General features: G+C 42.4%; 1 long non-coding RNA gene across 1 annotated transcript; it reads left to right on the top strand.

The window, feature by feature from the left end:
- On the top strand, positions 1-22,228 carry LOC141522951 (uncharacterized). The gene is made up of 4 exons (XR_012478262.1): positions 1-207; positions 19,742-19,804; positions 21,476-21,879; positions 22,067-22,228. It is a non-coding gene; the product is annotated as an uncharacterized LOC141522951 (long non-coding RNA).
- The last annotated feature ends 599 nt before the right edge of the window (positions 22,229-22,827 follow it).

Below are 22,827 nucleotides of genomic sequence, written 5' to 3'. Positions count from 1 at the left end.
AGTAACAAGATCATTTCTACCCCATGCACAAATGGGTCGACTTCTTGCAAGAACCTTTCTAGGTTCATTGTAACTTAGTCTTTACTCATCCTCCCTCAGGATGGGAGAAGAAACTGGGCCTTGGCCAGAATTCCAGTCCCCATTGTACAGCATTCTCTTGAAACCTCATGGCTTGGTTCTAGGACATACCGGGTTCAAGGATGCAAGGTAATTTCTAGCCCTTCACCCAAAGACTATCTTTGGCTTGGCTCATCTGCTCCTATCTCTTCCACAATCCTTCTACTCCCTTCTTCATTTACTTCCCTGTCTACCTATCCTGGTCCAAGTTTCCTGGAGTTTGAACATCCTGGATGAATCTCCAGGGGCAGCTCCCTTTCTGGTGAGTCCCCATTAAGGATAATGAATTAAGAGCAAGAGAGGCTTAGGACACAGATGAGCATCCCCCAGCTTGGTCAGCCCCCATTTAGAATGTTAACTTAGGAAGCTCACTGGCAGGTTGGACGTCCCTCAGTGGAGGATGATCATTTCAGTGAGGGGACAAGCCCTGACTTGGGCTCAGAATCTCTCATTTTAAATCCAATCATCTTTCACCAGCACTTAGCATAGTCTGGAGCACTGGGAGCATTTAATACATCTATCTGAAATGAAGCATTCATTCTTTGCCTTTGGACTCTTGGATACAAAAAATCAAGATGGAAAGAAAACCAATTTGGATCATACTTGATTTAACCTTGGTTGTGTTGACTTGTAGCATTTATGAGTGTCATGTATTCATGGTGGTGAAAAGAAACCTGAGAAGTGGTCCTGGAGCTGAACTACAATGCCTGCTATCCAGAAGGTGCTTAATAAATGTTGAATGACTGCCTGCCTGTCCTTGGCCTCACTCCCAGTCTTGCCAAGGGCCTATGACAAAAAGAACTGGGAGATGGAGAGGAGGCAGGTTCTCATCTCAGTCCTGAAATGAATTAGGGATATAAGAGGAAGAGACCCTAGAAACATCTTAGGCAATTTTAATTATAGTAATAATAATAATAATAATAATGATAATAGCTTAATCCTATGATGCCCTCTATATGTGTTGGACAATGTGTTAAAGTTTTTCAAATGAGTCTCTCATTTGATCCTTATGACAATCCTGGGACCGGGGTGCTTTTGTAATCCCCATTTTACAGATGAGGAAACTGAGACAAATAGTGATGAAGTGACTTGTTCCAGATCACACAGCCACTCCTCATCCTTAGGGATGCTCTGAAGACAAACCACAGGCTTGGAACTTCTTGACTCTTTGGTCAGTGCCCAGTGGGCTCCCAGAAGGATGTCTGACGGTCCCAGACCCATTGGTGGAGGGGCATCTGGAGGCGAAGGCTGGGCCCCCCTCCCCCTTGCTTCTGCCAGAGAGACTGGGCTTCCATTGGTCTTCATCACAGCCATTTGTTCCTTCCTTCATTTCCATGACAATGGGCAGCAGTGCCTGGGGGCCCTCCCAGCATGATTGGCTGCCTTTCCTCTGCTCGGGCCCCTCTCTGTTAATCTTTCTAAAAGATGCTCCCAGGTTTGCACCTCCAATCTTGTGGCTGGGCTTCAGGGAGCAGCAGGAGCTGGGGGGGGGGCGGCCGCTTGTTCCCTCTGACATCTGCTGCAGGGAAGAGGGGAATTGCTCTCAGTACTTCTCAGTGAATTTTTCAAAGTACTTTCAGATGCCATTTCTGATGCCAGTGGAGAGCCGGGGCGGGGCCTCTCTGGCTTCAGCCAAGGCCTGCTTCTACCACCTACTTACTGGGTACAGTGGAGCGAGCACATGGACCTGGATGGCTTGGACTTCTCTGATTGGTAAAAATGAGTTTGCAGTTGTTTGTCCGAGTCCCAAGCAATACCTCACTGGCTGGTAGTGGGGGGGATGGAGACTGGTACAGTATGCGGGAGTCTGGGCTTGGATCCTGCCCCTGGGCAAGTCACTACCCTGTCCAGAGGAGAAAAACAGATGACCTAGTCAGAGTTAGAATTTATAGTGGGTTTGCTAAGTTGTTTATTTATGTCACCTCATTTGATCCTCACAATAAACTTGGAGGTACAAATCATTGTTATCTCCTTTTTACAGACAGGGAAACTGAGACTTGAGAGCTTATGTGACTTGCCCAGTATTATTATCATCAAGGACTGTGATTCATAATGGGCATTTCCGTTTAGTTGCATATTCTGATATATCAGATACCAAAGTGAGACCATCAAATAACTGAGAGTCTCCTTTTCTTTCTCCAGAACCCAGGTCATGATCCCATATAAGCTAATGCTCAAAGGTAACTTTTGGTGGGAATAGGAAATTTGTGTAGATGAAAAAAATTCAGACCCACAATTCCAGGACAACTGGAAATCCAGGATAAATGATACCGGGTTAAACTGAAGGCCAGGACTGGAATGGACTGGGGAATGCTTCAGGCAGGTAGTAAATGAAAGGGCTGCTATTAGGCTGGCGACAACCTACTCCTCTGTGACCTCTCTGTCACTTCATTTCAATGGAACTCGAAGGGTCACCAAACAGTGCCCTGGAAATCCCTCTTGTGAGGGAGGCAGTTCTCAAATTACTGTCCAGTCTAGGGAAGAGGCCTCTCAGGACCTAGGGAGTGTTCATATTCAACTGTGAGCGTAGCTCTTTCTATCTCTCTAAGCATTTCCACAGTCCTTGAATCTCTGGTCTTCACTCTAGGATGGGGAGAGGACAGCGCAATCTTGACCCCTTTTACATTGGATCTCATTGTCCTCATTTCTAGAATGATTGGGCTGGATCAAAGATGTATACTCCTCAGTTCTGAAATCCAATGATATTCATGGATAATGTTTTTCTTTTCCTCCAATTGTTGGCAGTGAAGGCAAAAAGGTATTTCCCTTCTTTAAGATAGTGATTGGCCTTTAGTTTTTGCTTTCTGAAATTGTTTTGTGGAATGGGGGCGGAATGATCATTGGTATTTGGGAGTCAAAGAACTTTGGTTTAATTTCCCAGTTCTGCTATTTCTACTCTGTGTGGTCTTTAGCAAGTCTTTCTCCTCTCTTGATTCCAGATGATGGGTATAAAGGGTTTCATAACCAAAAGGTTTTAAACAAAGTTCATCGATTATTTTTTAAGTTATAGCATATTATTTCCACATACATATTAAGATAGTTTTCAATATTCATTTTTGTAAGATTTTGAGTTCCCTTCTTTTCTTCCTTGCCTCAAGACAACAAGCAATCTGATATAGGTTATACATGTTCAATCATGTTAAACATAATTCCATCTTAGTCATATTGTAAAAGAAGCAGAACAAAAGAGAAAAAATCACAAGGAAGAAAAAACAAAAACAAATTTAAAAATAAGTGAATATAGTGTGATTTGATTTGTATTCAAACCCTACAATTTTTTCTCTGGATGTGCATGATATTTTCCATCATGAGTCTTCTGGAATTGTCTTGGATCTCTGTATTGCAGAGAAATCAACTTTTTTTTGTTTGTTTGTTTTTCTTACAAGACAATGGGGTAAAGTGACTTGCCCAAGGTCACATAGCTAGGTAATTATTAAAGTCTCTGATTTCAGATTTGAACTCAGATCCTCCTGACTCCAGGGCTGGTGCTCTATCCCCTCAACTATTGTTTTTAATGAGTTTTTAAAAGTCCTCATAAATGTAAAGGAATAGCTGAGAAATATATATGATGGCATCTATGATCTTTTTAAGGCAAGGGTTTATGACTGAATTTTCTATTTCATTTTTATCCTTTCCTATTTTGGGTATGTGCTTTTTTTTTTTGGAGGTAGGTGGGAGTAAGATGTGATACTTTAGGTTTTCTTTAATTTTAGAAGCTGATACTTAAATACTATACAATGCTTTTTAAGGTTTTTTTTGACAAGGCAATTGGGTTAAGTGACTTACCTAAGATCACACAACTAGGTAATTATTAAGTGTCTGAGATGAGATTTGAATTTGGTCCTCCTGACTCCTGGACCAGTGCTCTATCCACCTAGCTGCCTGATACTGTACAATGAATAGGTTTTTTGGTTTTAGATTTCAGGGTCATCTTTTATCTAGGGAGAGTATGGGTTCTCTGGGCATTCTAAAAAAAGTTTGTCAGTGGGTACATATGTTAATTCATAATAATAAATGGATTTACTTTTTCAGTAGAGCTAGAAATATTCATTGTATCTAATAGTTATGCGATACTAGCCTGAGTGGCCAAATCCTTCCACATCAACAAGTGTGAGGTTTGCAGACTTGGAGGGCTCCAACAATGAACTCTGGCTCCCATTTATTTGGAGGACAAATGTATCAATAATGGGAGAAAGATGGAGTGTATTATTGAAAGCTGTAGGAATCTGTGTGACAGAGACCCAGGCTCTCCCCAGGCTTGCGTAGTCTTTGCCATTTGCCTGTTAGGTCTGGGAGGAAAGCCAGCCCAAGAGCTGACAAAACTCCCAGACTTGGTTCAGGATATAAATGGGAACAGCCAGGGAGCAGAGACCCAGCGTAGTCACATAGAGAAATCACCTGGCGTCTGCCCAACTCAGAGCTTGTCATTTGACTGTCACAAGGGCTGACACATGGGCAGCCTCAATCCTCTGGGATGTCCATGGGAGAGCTGGTCATGCTACTCAGTTTTCTGAAGGCCCAGCCATGATGGTCCATTTGTTTGAATGAACATGTTTTTCTGAAGGGATATGAAGGTTGGCAGCTTGGACTCTGGAATCATCAGCTTTTCAACTTCAGCCCGGGGAGATTCCAGCAGAAACTGGTGGAAGTGGTTGGACTGGTTTGCTGAGTTGTCTGGGCCAAGTGATATTGGGGACTAGATATCAGCTGGATTATACATAACAGGTCCTGAGAGTAGGCTGGTTTGAAATGAAGGAGTTATCCAGAGAGGAAATCCAGATGTTTGGTTCTCTCTTTTGGAAGATGACTTTCTGAGACAGTCAATTAAGATAAGCTCTAAAAGGTTTCTCTTATCTATACCCCTCTCTCTGTGCTTCAAAATCAAATGGGTTCTAGCTCTGGAAGCCATCAAGTCCAGTCTCATGAAGCACAGAGAGGTAAACTGATTTTCGCAGGGTCAGGTTGGAGCTCAGGCCTTTATGACTTTTATATAGTTCTCTCTGTCCTGTACCATTCAACTGTACCACTTCTGTATATGCAGATCTGAGTGTAAACTAGGGACTGGGTCTGTATTTTCAGGGTTATAGGGGATTCTCACAAAGGACTTTCCTTCTGTCACTGCAAATTGTCATCTGCTCTCCATCTTTGAGTCCTAGAGAATGGTGGGGGGACTCTGAGATTCAGCAACTTTCCAAGGGTTCCCCAGACACCATTTATCAGAGGAGGCTCATGAATTCAGACATTGAAAATGGACACATGAAAATAGGTTCCTACATAAAAGCCACAAAGCTGTTTTTTGGGGGGCGAGAGAAGAATTGAGGGAAGAGAAATCAGTAGTTGGTTCTATGTGCAGGACACCAAGAGAAGATCTCAAGAAGTCCCTAGTCTAGTGAGGATATGATCAGAAATTTGAAAAAGAAGAGGGTTTCTTTAACTGGAGAGAACCAGGGAAAGATTGAAATGGCTTGACTCGAGAGCTGGTTCTTGAAGGAAGGGAAGAATTTCATCAGATGATCTGGCCTGATGCCCAGGCAAAGAGGTAAAAGAGGGTTAGGTGAGAATAAGGGGGCAAAGGTAGCATGGAGGAATTGCCTTTTCCTCTTGTACTCCTAGTTCTTAGCCCAGGGCTCGACCCATAGAAGGTAACTTAGGAAACACCTGAGTTGAATGATGGAAAGAAGGTTAGCAGTAGGGGCAGAAAGGAAGAAATGGATGAGAGGGATATTGGGAAGGTAAACTCAACAAGATGTGAAGAGCCACCTAATTTGTGGGGTGTGGGATGAGAGAGGCATGATTCTGAGCTGGTGGAGAGATGTCAAAATTTGGAGCAGGAGAAATTAGAAGGTGGTGCTTTCCTAAAGCAATTGATCCTAAATCATTTTGCATTTATTTTATATATTCTTATATAAAAGCATGCCCATTTCATATTCTGGCAATTTTGCTGTGTGAAAGGGACTAAAACAAATGTGATTTGATTATGAAAACACTAAGAAAGTAGTCTACAGTTAGAATGCACTTACTCAGGGAAAAGGCTGTTTTCCAGAAGTTTGATTCTGTGGGACCCATGGAAGACCTTTAGAATTAAGAACTGGGCAATTCTGAGACATAGAGTTGTTGTAATTGTCCTGTCCATGGCCTCTCCTGCCCTGGAAAGATTTGACAAATGTATTGGTTGATCACTTTGATCTAAAGTGAAGCTTTCCACTGATGAGATCCAGTCCTGAAGCAGGAAGATTAGTCTAAGAAAGGACTCAGTGAAGAGAGGGGTCACCATGGTGCCATCCTTTTATGTCCATGTTGTACATTTTCCTTTTTCTGTTCACAGCATAGAATCCAGGGATAGTAGGTACTTAATAAATAGGTACTAATAAATAGTTTGTCCCCCATACAAACAGGGAATCTGGGAACAGAGCCAGATTTTCTGGGGGGCAAGATACTGGTTTTTTGGACATGTAGAATTTGAGATGCCATCAGATGGCCCCATTGGGGCATTCCAATAGTTGGATATGTCCAATTGCAATTTGGAGATGTTGACTGAAGTCTGTGGAGAGCCTGGGCCTGAATATGCAGATCTTAGAGTTTTCTGAGCAAGAAGTCATCATTGGAGTCCTGGAAAAGCTTAGAGTCATCATGGAAAAAATGCAGACATGAGTAAAGGGGGGATGAGGGGGATACTCACATTTGGAGAGAGGAGAAGGAAGTAGGATAGAAGAAGGAGAAGACAGAGCTTTAGAACCAAAAGAAGGAGAAAGTGTTGAGGAGTAAGAGCAGTTTGCTGGTGGACCACTGGGGAAGTCAAGGAGAAGAGGATTTCTCAAAGTCCATTAGAATATCGGGGCATTTAGGTAGTGTAGTGGATGGAGCACCAATCTTAGAGTCAGGAGACCTGAGTTCAAATTCAGTTTCAGACACTTAATAATTGCCTGTGTGACCTTGGGCAACTCACTTAAACCCAGTGTCCTAAATAAAATTTTTTAACAAAGTCCATTAGAACAGTTCAGGAGCTGATGAGTGTCTTGGACATGATCATTTCAGCAGTGGGCTGAGGATGAAGGTCAGATTATGAGGGATGGAGGAGTTGTAGCTCCTCTTTCATTTTCAGAAACAATGACATCAGAGGATGATGACTAGCTCAGGAGTTGGATTTAAGTGCAGAACTGTACAAAATCATGAGCTTCACTGTCTCCTTTAGAATCATCAAAGTCCAGTGGCAGGAAAAAAGCCATTATGACTGGAGATGGCCAGTGGGAGACCTTGGCATCTTTGAAGTCTGACCAAGCTCTAAGCATTCCACCGCTGTCTCCTTTTTATTAATTCTTATTTTATTTTTTCCAATGACATGTAAAGATAGTTTTCAACATTTGTTTCCTGCAAGATTTTTTTGATTGACATTTTATTTTTCCAGTTACATGATATAAAAGTTTTTCAACATTCATACACTTGCATATTTATAAGTTAAACAATTTTTTTCTACCTTCCCTTCCTTCCCTCCCCTCCATGGCAAATAGTTTAGTGAACACCATACAAGTAAATTTGTGTTTAACATGTTTACGTATTAGTCATTTTGTGTATGAGGAATTGGGATTAAGGGAAAGGAAAGAAAACATAAGATAGGAAGGAAAAACCTAAGAGAAATGTTTTAAAAAGTGGATATAGTGTTCATTCAGATTCTGTGAGGATTTTTGTTTTTTCTCCCCATCTGGATGGGAATAGCATTGTCCATAACAGTCTCCCAGGGCAGTCCTAGTTCTCTGAACTGCTGAGGGGAGCTGCATCCATCAGAGCTGATCAACTCACAAGTGTGCAATGTCCCCTTAGTTTCGCTTTCTTCATTCATCATCAGTTTCTGTAATTCTTTCCATGGTTCTCTGGAGTTTGACCATTCTCGGTTTCTTATAGAACAATAATACTCCATAACATTCATATACCGTAACTTGTTCAGCCATTCCCCAATTGATGGGTGGCCCCTCGATTTCCATTTCTTTGCCACTACAGAAAAAGGTGCTACAAATATTTTGGAACATGTGGGACTTATTCTATTTTTATGATTTTTTTTCTAGATATAGGCCTAGTATTGGTGTTGCTGGGCCAAAGGGAATAATCAGTTTTATTGTTCTTTAGCCATATCCATATTGCTGCACAGAATGGTTGGATCAGTTCACAACTCCACCGACAGTTCTGCAAGATTTTGAGTTGCACATTTTTCTATCTCTCTCCCTCTCTTCCTTCCCTCCTCCCTATGGGAGTGAGTAACTGCTTCAGCCTCCTTCTTGGTTGTTAGAAGAAATTGCTCTCATCTCCCCATTCCACTAGAGTAGTCATGCCCTAATTCACAGAAGGATTTGCAACCTGTTGGTTACCCTTATCTGATTTAGCCCAAGGAATTAGTTTTACCAGGGTGTGACTGCTGTCATTGCTACAGCTCCTTGGAACCACAGGTGAGAGTCAGGTGATAGATGGATACCCAAGGTAACTGAGTAGCTCTGAAAAGGTCTCAACATCCCTCATAGCAGAGGTGCTAGTCCTTCTAAACATCAAAGGAGATCAAATCAGAAGTCAAATACTTTCTAGAAATTAGGTTGGGGCAAAAGGATGAGGCTGATAAATTGAGTGGGTGGGGAAGGGAGAGAGAACAAGAGTTTATTAAATATTGATGATACTTTTATCAGGAAGAATACCATGTCATGGGGTGTGTGTGTGTGTGTGTGTGTGTGTGTGTGTGTGTGTGTGTGAAGCCATGACAATTGGACTTGAGTGAGGCGGGGCTGGGCTAAGTTCCCAACCTCACTTTCTCCTCCTCCAGAGCCATCTGAGTCCAGTTGTCAGATTTAATATTTATTAATATTAAATATTTACCAAGAGTCAGGCACAATGCTAAGACCTTACAAATATCTCATTTTGTTTGAGGGGAGTGTGGGATCCAAGGATGGTCAGTTTTTGGTCTCTCTTTAACAATTTTTTTTTGATTAGGGGAGATTTGTTTGTCGATGAAAGGAAAAGGACCAGTAGAGATGATGAATAAAGCTTATTTAGTTGCCAAGTTCTTACAATATTGTTAGGATTGAAATGCTCACACACTCATAAATGACTTTTTCCCATGAGCCACATGGTTTTGTTCTAAGAGGTTATTTCTTAAAGTGTGAAAATCTTCTCCAGGGGAGCAGCTCTGAATTTCCCCCATTTTTCTCCTGCCACAGGCCCAAACCCCACTGGTAATGAACTCACTGGGCTTTAAGAGAAAAGGCAGCTTTTCTGGTCAAATCACAGGAGTTTAGGCTGATGTTGTCCTGGACAAAGATTGAGTTTTAAAAGGTTGGAAATGTGGAAATGGTGTCTGAGGTTAAAAATGCAGTTTTCAAATTATTTTTTAAAAATGAGAGAGAGAGAGAGAGAGAGAGAGAGAGAGAGAGAGAGAGAGAGAGAGAGAGAGAGAGAGAGAGAGAGAGTTGGGAAGGAACTTTACTTTTAAATGAGAAAACAATATGGGAACAAAGGTAAAAATCAGTAAAATTCTATGGTTCTTAAATGGTATCATAAGGTCAAATGTATAAGGGACATGGAGGCAATATGATTGGAGTGACTGGGGAGGCGGCAGCTTGTTGTCACCAAAAAAGAACCCCAGGACTTTTGGAGTATTATCTTCATTGCACCTTCACCACTTCATTGAGTAACTCTGGGCTGCCAGAGAGCTCTCCAAGAAACTCACTGGGATGCAGGATCATGAGAATTGGTAATGAGGCTGTTTTCTTGCCCAGGGAAATAGAGGAAAATTTGTAAGGTCTTAATCACACACACACACACACACACACACACACACACACACACCTGAGATCACATCTTGCTTCTGACCCAGAACCACTCTTCAGTTTCAGTGAAAGTTCTTTCCACACTGGGATTTCCCTACATCCATCTCCAGTATGTGTGTAGATTTATATCTATAGCAATCTTCCAAGGTTCTGTAATTTGATTGGCTTCTTCATAGAAGCAGATGCTCATTCCCCAAAGACAGCCGATGATGACAGTAGTCCAGTTTCCATTTGGCACATCCTCATCAACGGGCCTCCCTTTGGTTAGTCTTGAAGACAAGCATGTAGACTATTTTGGGGTCCACACTCAACTTCTTCAGCTTCAGGATGGTGCTGGTTGGTTCCAGTCTTCAGGAACCCAAGACCAGCCCTCAGTGACTTTGGAGATGGTAGAGGTGGGCTTTGGTGCAGGAGATAGAGATGCACGTGTTTCTTTACATATCTATACAGAGCTTTGCTGGTGTTTTTTCCAATTTTTGGACAGGACTTATGATTTCACATGAAGGAAACTTCTTTCGATGTAGAGACTCACTTGCTTTTCCATTTATAGTCTTAATAGGTTCTCCAGAGCATTGAGTAATCAGAATACCTGCTGCACAAGTGTATGAGTCACCAGAGGGAATGAAATCGAATTCCTTCTGACTTTGGGGCTTATCCCCTAGCTTTTTCTTACATTGTAGAGTGTATTCATAATACATGTATATATATGTATATATATATACATACATACATATATGTATGTGTGTGTGTGTGGGTGGTAAAATAATCTCAAGTGCTGGGGTAATCTAATCTGATATCTCAACAAGCATCTATTAGACACCTCCCATATGCAGTACACTCCAAAGTCCTGGAGAAACAAAGAACAAATGAACAAACAACAAAGAAAGAAAGAATCTTTACTTTCAAGGGAATTGAAATTCTCTCACGCAATGAAAACATCTTAATTTTTTAAATCTGAATTTAGTTTGATTGAATCTCATCTGGGAGAGTCTAGACCTGGATGCCTGTTTTAAGAACTACTGGACTCTGGTCCAGACTGCCCAGCACTAGCCAAAGGGAGAAGCAGGGAAAGTTTGAATGGCACCCTCCTCTGGGACTTCCTCCCCCTTCCCAGGGACCCAGGATCCTTCAACAGCTCCCCAGTCCTTCCCTAATTTTGTGCAATGCACAGGACAGACTGGGATTTTCTTGATCTCCTCCAAGCATACCCCAAGTCCCAATTTCAAAGCATTTACATTCCAGCAGCGGCCTTGGATCCCTTGGGCCAAAACAATAAGAAAATAATAAGGGTGAGCATCAAGGCACTGTCCGAGGCCATAGGGAAAGACATTTGTGAGTAGAGGCTCCAACCTTCCGGGTGCCTGGCCGTTTGAAAGCAGTGATGACCTTGGATTCCAGTATAATGTGGTCAAAAGTCACCAATTAACCCCCTATGCCAAAGGGCCCATTGGCTCTTTCCTAGACCCTGTTGGGGAGGATTGAGTGAGATCCTGCCCATTTGGTGCTTGTGAGTCTCCAAGGACTAATGATGTGTCATTGATTATTAAAGAGAAATCCCCATCCAGCTCATTTACTTCTGTCCTTCACTCCCCTTGGCCCCTAGACCATGCTTCCAGAGTATAATAGCTTGCTGTCATTTTATGTGTCAGGCCAAGTCAAGTCAGCAGGCATATAGATGCTGCCTCTGCCTGCTGGATCTCACTGGCTCAGCCATCACCGGCATCCTTCCGACAAACTCCAGGTGAAATAGGCTGCTGAATAACACTCATGGCGATCTCAAGGGATCTAGGCCTTCTCCTCTGCCATTTTGTGTCTCTCTATAATTGCTTCTTTCAGGGGTTCCCTAATTGTTCCTGTACAGTAGCTGACTGGGATTCCCTTTTAGTGAGCCAATTCTGTAGTCCATGAACAACTAAATAGATCACTAGTCCTGGAGTCAGCAAGACTCATCTTCTTGAGTTCAAACCCAGCCTCAAACACTTTGTAACTGGGTGACTGTGTGCAATTCACTTCACCCCATTTACCTCAGTTTCTCATCTGTAAAATGAATGGGAGAAGGAAAATGGCAAACCCCTCCATTAGTTTTGTCAAGAAAATCCCAAATGGGGCCACAAAGAGTCAGACATGGCTGAAGGGACTGAACAACATTATCTCTATCCCTTAGTGCACTTTTTGCAAATAAAAGTCCTCTAGAAAGACTTTTGTCTGTAAAAAAGCAAAAGTCTATTTGACAGACCATGCTCATGGAAAGTGAGCTGAGCCCAAACTTAAAGAAGAGGAGACTGGGGTGCCTTTGGTAAATTGTGCAGGCTCAAATCTTAGAGTTTTCAACTTGAAGGTAAATCACTTAAACATCCTGTACCTCAGTTTCCTCATCTGTAAAATGGGAGAAACAAAACTTGCTGATCTCTTCCTTCTGAGACTCCCCCCAGACTTTCTGGTATATACATACATATATGTATATATATATCATATATATCTATATCTTGTTTCTTTGTATATATATATATATATATATATGTTGTTTGTCCCTAACTTGTTCTCCATCATTTTGTCTCCCCCATTAGACTGTTTACTCCATCAAAAAAGGACTTTCTATTGCCATTCTTTGAATCTTCAGTGTTTCACATGATATCTGATATACAGTAGGTACTTACTATATGCTGGTAGTCTGACCTACTCTTGAGCTTTCTGGGAGGAAAGAACCTTGCCAACCTCAAAGGACCATCTGAAAGAGTGTTATTTCCCCCTGCATCTGACTCCCTCTCACCCTGCCTCAGGGGCTTTCAACCTTCCCAGAACTTCCACTAAGCAGATGGATGAGAAGTGTCTTCTTTCAAAAAATGATGAAAAGAGGAATAACCTGAGATGCCCACCTCAACATGAGGGTGAGGGCTTTTATAATTCTGACTCCTTGACTCATAGAAAGCTTTAGGAAAATAGACTTGTAGGATGCAAGAACATTAAAAAAATGTCTCTGGATGCTATGATTTATTTGGAAATCTTAGCAGAATATATGAAGTTTTAATTAATATAGAGGCTTCTCAGTTTGACACTAAATTTATTTTTGTAAGTTTATGTACAACTCAGAAGAATCCAAGAATCTGGGGTGGCTAGGTGGCACAGTGGATAAAGCACTGGCCCTGGAGTCAGGAGTACCTGGGTTAAAATCCGGTCTCAGACACTTAATAATTACCTAGCTGTGTGGCCTTGGGCAAAACCACTTAACCCCATTTGCCTTGCAAAAACCTAAAAAAAAGAATCCAAGAATCTCAGAAACTCAGTTTGAAGATACCTCACAAATCCTGGAGTGTCAGACAAATTTCTCCTCCAGTTGACAGGTGGAATCAGGTGTTTGTGGCCATGGTCCTGGTTCTTCAAGATGCTTGGAGTGGAACAAGTCCTTCCTATGTTCTCCCACCCTCCATATGCTTTTTGATCTTTCTATCCTGCTTTCTCTTGCAGCACAGATCCTAGATTGAGAACTGAAAGGAATCTCAGAGGCACTTACTTTGTAGATGAGGAAACTGAGACAAAGCTGAGAGGGATATGTCCTCTGACTGCAGGGCCATTTCTATGCCTAGTTCTCATGTTGCTGCTTGTTTCTCTGGCATATAAGGCATTCTAAAAGGAGTGGCAATATTGGATATTTACTGGGAAGTAAGGTCAAGCATCTGTCTCTCTGAATGACCCCGGACAAATGTCCTTTCATAGACTTGGTTGAAGGCTTTTTGTTACTGGGGTCACTATTATTATCTGTCAATCAATATTGCATTTGTTGTCAATAGTTCAGCAGTGTCATTTGCTAAAGGGCATCTGATGGAAATGCTTTATTTCTATTCAGTCCATAGTTACAAGACACTTTTGTTTCAAAAGTTTGTTTCTAGTGCAGGACTATTATACAAAGGTCAATGAACTTGTTTTAAAATGTTTTTATAATTCTATTTCCGTATAATTGATTTCTTTGGTAATGTTATGTATTTCTTTTGTGCATTGAGTAATATGATTCTGAGAAGGGGTCCCCCCATCTCCCCCAGCTTGCCTGCTCCAGGGGTCCATGACCCCATTGCAGTCTAAGATTAGAGAACAAATGAGTTGGAAGTGTTAGGGTCTAGCAAAGTCTTATTCAGCAAAACCATTGATCTGTCCTGTAAGGTCCTAACTGTGTGAGCTTCCTTTTTTGGAGATAAATTGCAAAGACTTGAGTTCAGTGCAGGAATTCAGGACTGCCTCCTTTTCCTCCAGAGGGTCAGGGTGGGAATTTGCAGGAGCTTTGTGGATGGATCCCTATTTTCCTCATGTGGGACTGGTGTGACACTGGCCCCAATAGCTACCCATTTACCATTTCATTTTAGTGGATTATAACACTGTAATAAGAGAAAAGAGTTCTCAGAAATAAAGAGTTAATCATCCCATTATCCTCATCAAACCTCTTTTGATGTCCTGAGATCAGTCCAAGTTACCTTCAAACATTGATAAATGTAGGGCTATTAAGAGGAGGCCAACAGGGATGAAGGATCATGAGGCTTTAACTGCAGAACTGGGGAGGGGAGGTATGTAGACAGAAGATTTAAGGGACACATGATAACTGTCTTTGGGAGGTTGTGATATGGGGCAGGGCCTAGATTTATTTTGTTCTGTCTTAGAAGGCAGAGCCAGGATCCACCAGATGTGAGGCCAAACTTCCAAACCAGGAGAACTTCCCTAGAGCAGTTTGGGTCACCACAGGAGGTGGGGAAGGTCTGGCTGACCACACGTTGAATGGATTATAGTGAGGCCGAGGTTGGACTAGATGGTTCTGATAGGTCTTATGTCTACAGTTGTTAGGGTGCTGTGATTTCCAGGGAGGTCAAAAGGGAAAGAGGGGGCAGAGGAGGCTGGCTGCAGAAGAAAGGAGGCAGGGATCCAACAGACTTGCATTTTTTCTCCTGTATCATCCAACTTGGAAGGACTGAAACTTATGAGTTAATTAATGCAGCGTGCGATGAGAGACTGTCAAGGCTGTATGGATACAGCCACTGATTTTTACAGCTTCTTTTGGAAAATAATAATGCCCCAAACCTATTACATTATTCTGTCTTTTTAGAATCCTAGAGGAAAAAAAACCCAGCCAACTTGGAATGGCAAGTCATGTGTGCGCTAGAGCTCACAGTCTTTCTGTCTCTGGCTTCTACCACCTAATCTCATCTGCCCTAGCCTCCCACCCAACTCTGAGGCACTTGGGTCTCTGACACCCCATCCCGTTCCCTTCTGTACCTCCTGGAGGGTCCTGAAGGCCCACAGGTTTGGAGCCTCTCCCCACCATTATTGGTGTTTCTCTCTATGACTCCCAGGAAACTTTCTCCACCAAGCATCCTCAACTCCAACGGACAGAATACGATTTGGGGAAGGAGGCTCTGCCGAACATCGGGGACACTTTGGAATGTGCCAATGGGGGGATATTTGCAGCCTTTCTTAGGCCTGTTTGTGTAGTAGTCCATTTATGCTACCTTCTCGCCTTGGCGTGTGGTGCAGCAGAACTGGGGGGCAAACCCTAACTGCCATTTATTCTTGGCTCACCTTGGGTACATTTCTTCATCTCTGGTCTCATTTTTGTTCCCGGTGGACAAAGAAAGGGCTCACGCTCCTGATCTCTGAAGCTCCAGGTGGCCCTTGAGTCCTGATGCCCTGATCCTTGAGTGTTTGGGAGGGAGGGTTCAGGTATCTCTGGGCCAGGAGGGCAGTCAGCCATCTGTTGCCCAAAGTCCTTTCCTAAGTTGGAGTCTAATTATGGGCCTGCCATTCTTTGCCAATTGCTCTTCATTCTTCCGCCTTGTGCTTCTGAACGATGGGCCCAAACAAAAAGATGGGATCTGTGCGCCGCGTTTTAATTTATTTTCACCTTTTTTTCTCCTTCGGAGACCCCAGTGTATCCTCACTCTGTTTACCACAAATTAAAGCGGCTCTGTTGTTTACCAGCCTGGAGACCCCTGTGCATTGCCGAGCCCTTGCCTCCATTTTTTTTTTTTTAATAATCACAACCTGGGATTCATTTGCAAGAGGCCCTAATCTGCATGAGAATTATACAATTAACTTTTGATTAAGCACCTAGTTCTTTGGGAAGCCACACTGTATAGGATCCTCAGCATTTAAATCATCCCCCTTAAATTGGGAGCAGGCCTTTCATTAGCGGGTGAGTTGGACTAAACAACAACATTTGGAGATAATCAGGGTCAAAACAATAGTCCTTGCAGCAGGGCTAGAATGTCATCTTTAAATATAACAGGCAAGATAAAAGCGCCCAGATTGGGCCTTATCAAAACACAAAAAACTCAAAGCGTGCTCTTGTCTGGCTCACAAGGCGGGCTGCCCCGCATTCCGGGCGCCCATTGTCTGGCCCCTAGCTGGTGGCGGATTGGCATTCACAGAGGCCCCTCTAACACACATTACATCACGTAGGGTACTTATCTCAGAGTCTGACAATAATTATCAGGAAGAATATACTCAGAATGACTTTTTTGTGCTTTTTATGCATCCCCAACACAAGGAAGGGGAGATAACGGTATTAGGAGAAAGGGGAGAGTCTCCGAAGACTCTCCCTGGAGCGGCTGCTCTTCGATTAAATTTGCAGCCCTACTCTGGTGCCTCTGCTGAACAAGGGGAAAGAAAGACGAGGATCCTTTATCCAGGGCAATAATAGGCCCAACACAGCCCTCGCTGACAGATAAGATCCATTGTCGAGCAGACAAAGGGCCCGGCTATTAAACACCACTTGAAGAATATCTATGAGCAAAGTTTTCAATCCTCTCCCCCCCCACCCTTCTCATTTTTTTCCTTCCTCTTTGCATCTTGACCTGGTTCTGGGATATGGATAGGAGATAGGTTCCAGAATGATAACTCAGCCACACCCTCGCCACTTAAAAGGATCATGATACCCTCTTTATGGGTCTTAAAAAACCCCAAGGTTTTCCATCTTTAGTGGTCCCTGAGGGCTGGCCTGGAAAATGATCCCAGGCTGCTCTCTTCCACACCATCCCTTCTCTCATCCTCTTCCCATTAGGGGGTCGAAGAATCATAGCTTTTAGAACTGGAAGAGACTACAAATCAAGGATTTATAAACCTGGCATCTATGAAGTTAAAATTTTAAATTATATTTGAAAATATTTGTTTCCACTTTAGTCTTATTATTTTTTCCTTTTGTCTTTCTTTTATTTGACATTTAAAAATTATTGTGAGAATACATCCATGGATTTCCCCAGTTTGCCAAGGGGGTCCATCATACAAAAAAGAGTAAATACCCTGGATTTTATAATTCATCAAGCCTTGCATTATCTACATAAGGCCCCACTGGAAATCATTGGCAAGGACCATAAGGGTGGGTGGGTGGGTGGGGGGAAAGGAATGGTCCAGCAAATCAGGAAAATAATTTAATGAATTTCAGAGATTAATGAAAATTCATTGGGTTTTAGACCAACTTTTGAAATAGAGATGCCATAACAAGGAGACTTATATAAAAGGAGACTAAGGCCCCAGAGAGTTTTGGTGATGCCCAATGACAAATAGATGACCTTGATCAGTGATGTCCCCAAATCACCATGAAGAAATGGATTTAATAATCAGGAGATTTGAAATAAAAGTAATTAAAATTTTTATTTCTTTAAGGCAATGGGGTTAAGTGACTTGCCCAAGGTCACACAGCTAGGCAATTATTAAGTATCTGAGGCTGAATTTAAACTCAGGTCCTCCTAACTCCAGGGTGCACCACCTAGCTGCCCCAATAAAAGTAATTTTTAAAGAGGTGTAATCAGTCCATCCCTGGGCATACAAGGCCCTCTCAAGGCCAGCAGGGACTTCTCCCCTGATAGCATGGAGTCTTCTCTTGAAGAGAGATTGCTTTTGGCAAAATAAATCCAATCTCAGTTGAAGAAGAATTTGAGGAGATGTTGTTTGCAAAAGGAGAAGGGCCTTTTCCCACCATCTCTTCTCTGTGCTGACAACCTACAGATCTTTCTGTTTTCAACTTCTTCCACAGTCCTCCACATCAGCAGTGTCAAACTTCAATAAAAAGGGGACGATTCAACCCTATACAAAGACACTTGCCACTGTATAGTGACTTAAAAAACCCCCAACACATGTTAATTCTATCAATGTTCTATTGTCATCCTATTTAGTTTGTTATATGTTTCCCAATTACATTTTATTTATTTATTTTTATTTTTTTAGGGTTGTTTTTTTTTTTTTTGCAAGGCAATGGGGTTAAGTGGCTTGCCCAAGGTCACACAGCTAGGGTAATTATTAAGTGTCGGGGGCCAGATTTGAACTCAGGTCCTCCTGACTCCAGGGCCAATATTCTATCTACTGTGCCACCTAGCTGCCCCCCAGTTACATTTTAAACTGGTAACTGATGGTCGGTCATGGGCAGCATGGTTCCCTCCTTTTCTGATGGACATCGTAGCATATACTTAGATTTGCCTCAGAGCTTAGTAACATGACCAGATGAACCCATGCCTACAAACATGCTTCACAAAGTAGAGGTTTGCAGATTCTTCCTACATGCTCAATCCTCTGTACTTTTCCCCATATTTTTGTTGTAATTTTTCTTTCCTAGTATCACTTTCCTTCTCTGTGAACTTGATTCTATTCAATAAAATTGGAGTGTTTAATATGTGAAAGGCCCTGTGTATTTGAGCCTAAATGGAGGATGGATGAGTCAATCAATCAGCAACTACTTATGGGCTAGGGGGTGCTGAGGACAGGAAGACAAAATGGAAACAGTCCCTACCCTCAAGGAGACTTTGTTTTAAAGAGGGACTAAATATACAGGCATCAATCCATATAAAACTCATGCAAAGGAGATAGAAAATAACCTGGATGGGGAACATATACCAGAAGGGTGGGTGGGAGTGAAGATCGAGAAATGCCTCCTGGAGAAGGGCTGAATCCCGAAGGGTGACAAGAGTCCTCTGGGTGGTCAACAGACTTTATTTAGTGCACTGGGCTGATTACTGGTGATGCAAAGAAAGCAAAAATAGGGCAACCTGCCCTCAGATGGGGAGATGGTAGGTGTTCAGTCATGTCTGACTCTTTGGAGTTTTCTGACAAAGATATTGGAACATTTTGCCATTTCCTTCTCTACTGGGTCCCCATTTTACAGATGAGGAACTGAGTCAACAGAGGCTCAATGGCTTGGCCAGGTCACACTGGCAAGTATTTGAAGCAAGATTTGAACTCCAATATTCCTGCCTCTGTGTCCAGTGCTCTATCTTCTGCACCATGGAACTGTCCCCAAGAGCTTCAGGGATGTGTAAAACATGGAACCCCCGAGGCCAACAAAGTCTTTCTCTATCTTGAAGGACTGCCTGGAGGAGTTGGTATTTGAATTGGGTTTTAGAGGGAGAATGGCTTTAGCAGTGGAAAAGGGGAAGACTGACTCAAAGCGTTTGAATGAGAGACATTGGGTGCATTGTCCTACAGGAATCACAGGACATTGGCTTCATAGAAGGGATACCCTGCATAGAAGAAATTTGAGAGGCCAGCTAAGATTGGCCCTCTCCTTTTGTAGGAGAGGAAATGTATGACTTGGGTGGGAAAGCACCATTAGAGCAAGGACTTGAACCTAGGCCCTCTGATTTGCAGATAATCAGCAGTAATAGGTGAAATTATTTTTCCTAAGAGTTTGAGGTGACATATGACTGACTGGCATGCGGTGATTATGCTAACGTTTGCCCTTCTTTAGAAGATGAACATGACCGCAGGGAGGTGATGCCATGACATGTGTGTAAATTGGATTTGAGTGAGGTGGAGCTGTACTAAATCATCAGCCTCATTTTCTTCTCCAGAACCATCCGGATCCAGTGTCCCAGATATGGATCAAGAAGACTGGAGATGGCCCTGGATGTGAGGTAATCAGGGCTAAGTGACTTGGTCAAGGTTATAGAGTTAGTGTCTGAGACATACACAGATGGTTGGTGATTAATAAATGCTTGCTAATGGAATGTGGAGGCTGGGGTCACACTGGCTGGGGTCCACATGGATTGTGGCTGTTAAAACCCTATGAGGACCTCTAGCTTACCTACATTTGGGACGTCCATGAGGGACAGGGGGGCTTTGACCAGCCCCAGTGCCAGTGAAGTACGAAAACTGGACCTTTTGCCACATTCTATCTGTGCTCTTCCTACGGTAATTGGTTTTTCTCAGATCCTTGTGTGAGTCCAGGTAGCTGGACTCAGAGATGACTTGGCTGACCATTCAGGATGACCATCTATTTTCCTTATCCTCATGGTCTCTTGTCAGGAGTGAGGAATATGGGCTGGGTAAATTGGGGACTAGGAAGGTTGTAGTAATATCGCTTCTCAGCTAATTGATTAGCAATTATGGTTGGTAATATTGCTCATTTTAATTGTGTTTAATCTCTATTTTGGTAATAAAGATTATTGTTTTGGATTATGACTTTATTGTAATATACTAATTACTAACTTGTGAAATTAAAGTGTATATTTTTGCACACTAAAAAAATTCACAGCTTTCTTTTATATTCTAACCCCTTTTTTGAGCAGGAAAATGACTTTTGGCATTATATTTATAAGGATTGCAGATAGAAATATATAATAGGGAAAGAAATAAAATATAGGAGCTTTTTTAACAGTAAGATTTCTAATTCATTTTGAAACATGAAGGTCAAAATGTTGAGGAAAAATAGAGAGAGCATTGGTCTTGGCCCTGGAAGACTTGGGAGTCTTGTCCCTGACTCTCACCAGCTCTTTCCATACATAATCCTATATATCTCTCCATCTTCCCTCTGTGCCTTCATCATGTCATCTTTCCTGTCTATGTATGTCACTCTCCCTCCATCTCCATCTAGCTGTTCCTCTGTCTTTTTCTTTCTTCCTCATCTATACCCTCCTCAACTTAGAACACTCAAATAGACACTCTTTGCAAACCATCCAGCACATGGAGTGGACCTTCTGTTGTGAAAAAATGTATAATGCATATGCACACATATATGACACATAGAACATGCATATTGGTTTACAATTAAAATTACTACTCTATAAGTTGAGAAACATATTGTTATCATAGTATTTCATGTGTATGTGGTGTATTTGTGTGTGTAGGATAGCTAAGTAGTTTGGAATCAGGAAGACTTGTGCTCAAATCCAGTCTCAGACACATACTAGCTGTGTGACCCTGGGCAAGTCATTGCCCCTCTAACTGTCTCAATTTCCTCAACTGAAAATTGGAGATAATACCAGCACTTTCCTCCCAGGGTTAGTGTGAGGGTTAAATGAGATCATGTTTGTACAGTCCTTAGACAGTCCCAGTTACTCAGAAAAGCTTACTTACTCCCTTCCTTCCCCTTTGTTTGGATTCTCCTCTTATGGCTACCTGGGTTTGCTCCTTGTGTTCCTAAGGAGGTTTCTTAAGGAGTGCTATCTGGAACAGTTTGGAGGGAGGGAAACAGGTTCATTGAGTTTCTGACCATAAGAATGAGGCACTTGTTCTCAGCCTCTCCAAACACATCAGTCTGGGGAAGCCCTGTTAGACTTTGACTTCATTTTTATTGTTCTCTTCAGATAATGAGCCAGAACTGAGGGCATTGAAAGTCATCTAATTGGGATTTGGCAGCTAGAGGAGCCAAGCAAAGGAGCCAAGCAAAAGAGCCTGGATCCCTGGCCAGTGGGCACCTCCTTGTTTGGGCTGAAAGCAGGGCACTCAGTCTCATCACCAAGATACTGCCAGGGCTGCTGCCCCCAGCTGATCCATGGTGCTGCCCTGCCATCAGCTCCACAGGAGCCACTCGGAGGGGATCAGGGATCACTCAGAAGAGATCCCTGCCAACAGTCATGATTCAGGCAAAGATGGAAGGAGCCTCTTCCTGCCACTGAAGAGAAGTTCCCCACTTCCCAGCATGGTCAAGGGATTGTATCACATGTGGAGTAGAGGCAAATGGCCTGAGGAGGATGTTAGATGCCCACTGGTATATATGAGTGTGTGTGCCTTTGTGTGTTTTAATGTGTGTATGTTGGTAGTGTGTGTCTGCATGCGTATAGTAGATGTGTGTGTGTGTGTGTGTGTGTGTGTGTGTGTGTGTGTGTGTGAACTTTCAGAAATCACCAATAATCACTTTGGAGGAAGTCATGTTCACTAAGACTTCTTATACTTAGGAAAGAAAGACATTCTCGAGGTCAGCTACATCCCAGATGGCAAAGCAGAGCTCAGATACTGACAGAAAGAAACCCATTTCCCACAGCCGGTGATCATGGGGGCTAGAAACTCCATTCAGGTGAGCACGGTCCATGATGTCAAAGGTTCTCAGAATTGAAAGTCATCACTCCTAAGGCTTTTGGGAGGATCCAGTGAACTATATAAAGTAGCCTGCAAACTTTCCTACCCTCTGCGACCCATAACTAGTGTTGTAACTTGGTAGCTGTTGAGCAACTGTCATCATTTCAGCTCAATGAAGGTCACTTTTCTCATCTGCAAAGTGGATAGGTTAGTGAAAATGAGCCACATGGTTTCTCCCAGTTCTAAATAAAAAGAGATGATTCAAAATCTTAAAAAAATTCTAAAAATCTGGGAGCCCCAGTTTGGGAAATGGGAAATGGGAATGGGAACCCAGCCCTTTCGTCCTGTGGTTGTAATGAGAATCAGCAGTAGATGAGAAATGCAAAATTCTTCATAAAGTATGACTCACAACACCACTCTTGTCATTACTATCATTGGCAGTGGGCCTGATCCCATGTGGGATACTAAGGGAGCCAAAACATCTTAAAACAACTTCAGGGTTTGCAGAGCAATTAATATATTTTCATACTCGATCCTTACAAAACCTTGTTTTTTAAATTAAATTTTATTTTATTTTAATGAAGTTCAGACTTTCCTCTCTCCTATTTCCCAATCCCCTAGTGAGTAAACAAGAAAAGGA

This window comes from Macrotis lagotis, chromosome 4 (genome assembly GCF_037893015.1).
Source record: "Macrotis lagotis isolate mMagLag1 chromosome 4, bilby.v1.9.chrom.fasta, whole genome shotgun sequence".
NCBI lineage: Eukaryota > Metazoa > Chordata > Mammalia > Peramelemorphia > Peramelidae > Macrotis > Macrotis lagotis.
This window is presented reverse-complemented; position numbering and strand designations above follow the sequence as displayed.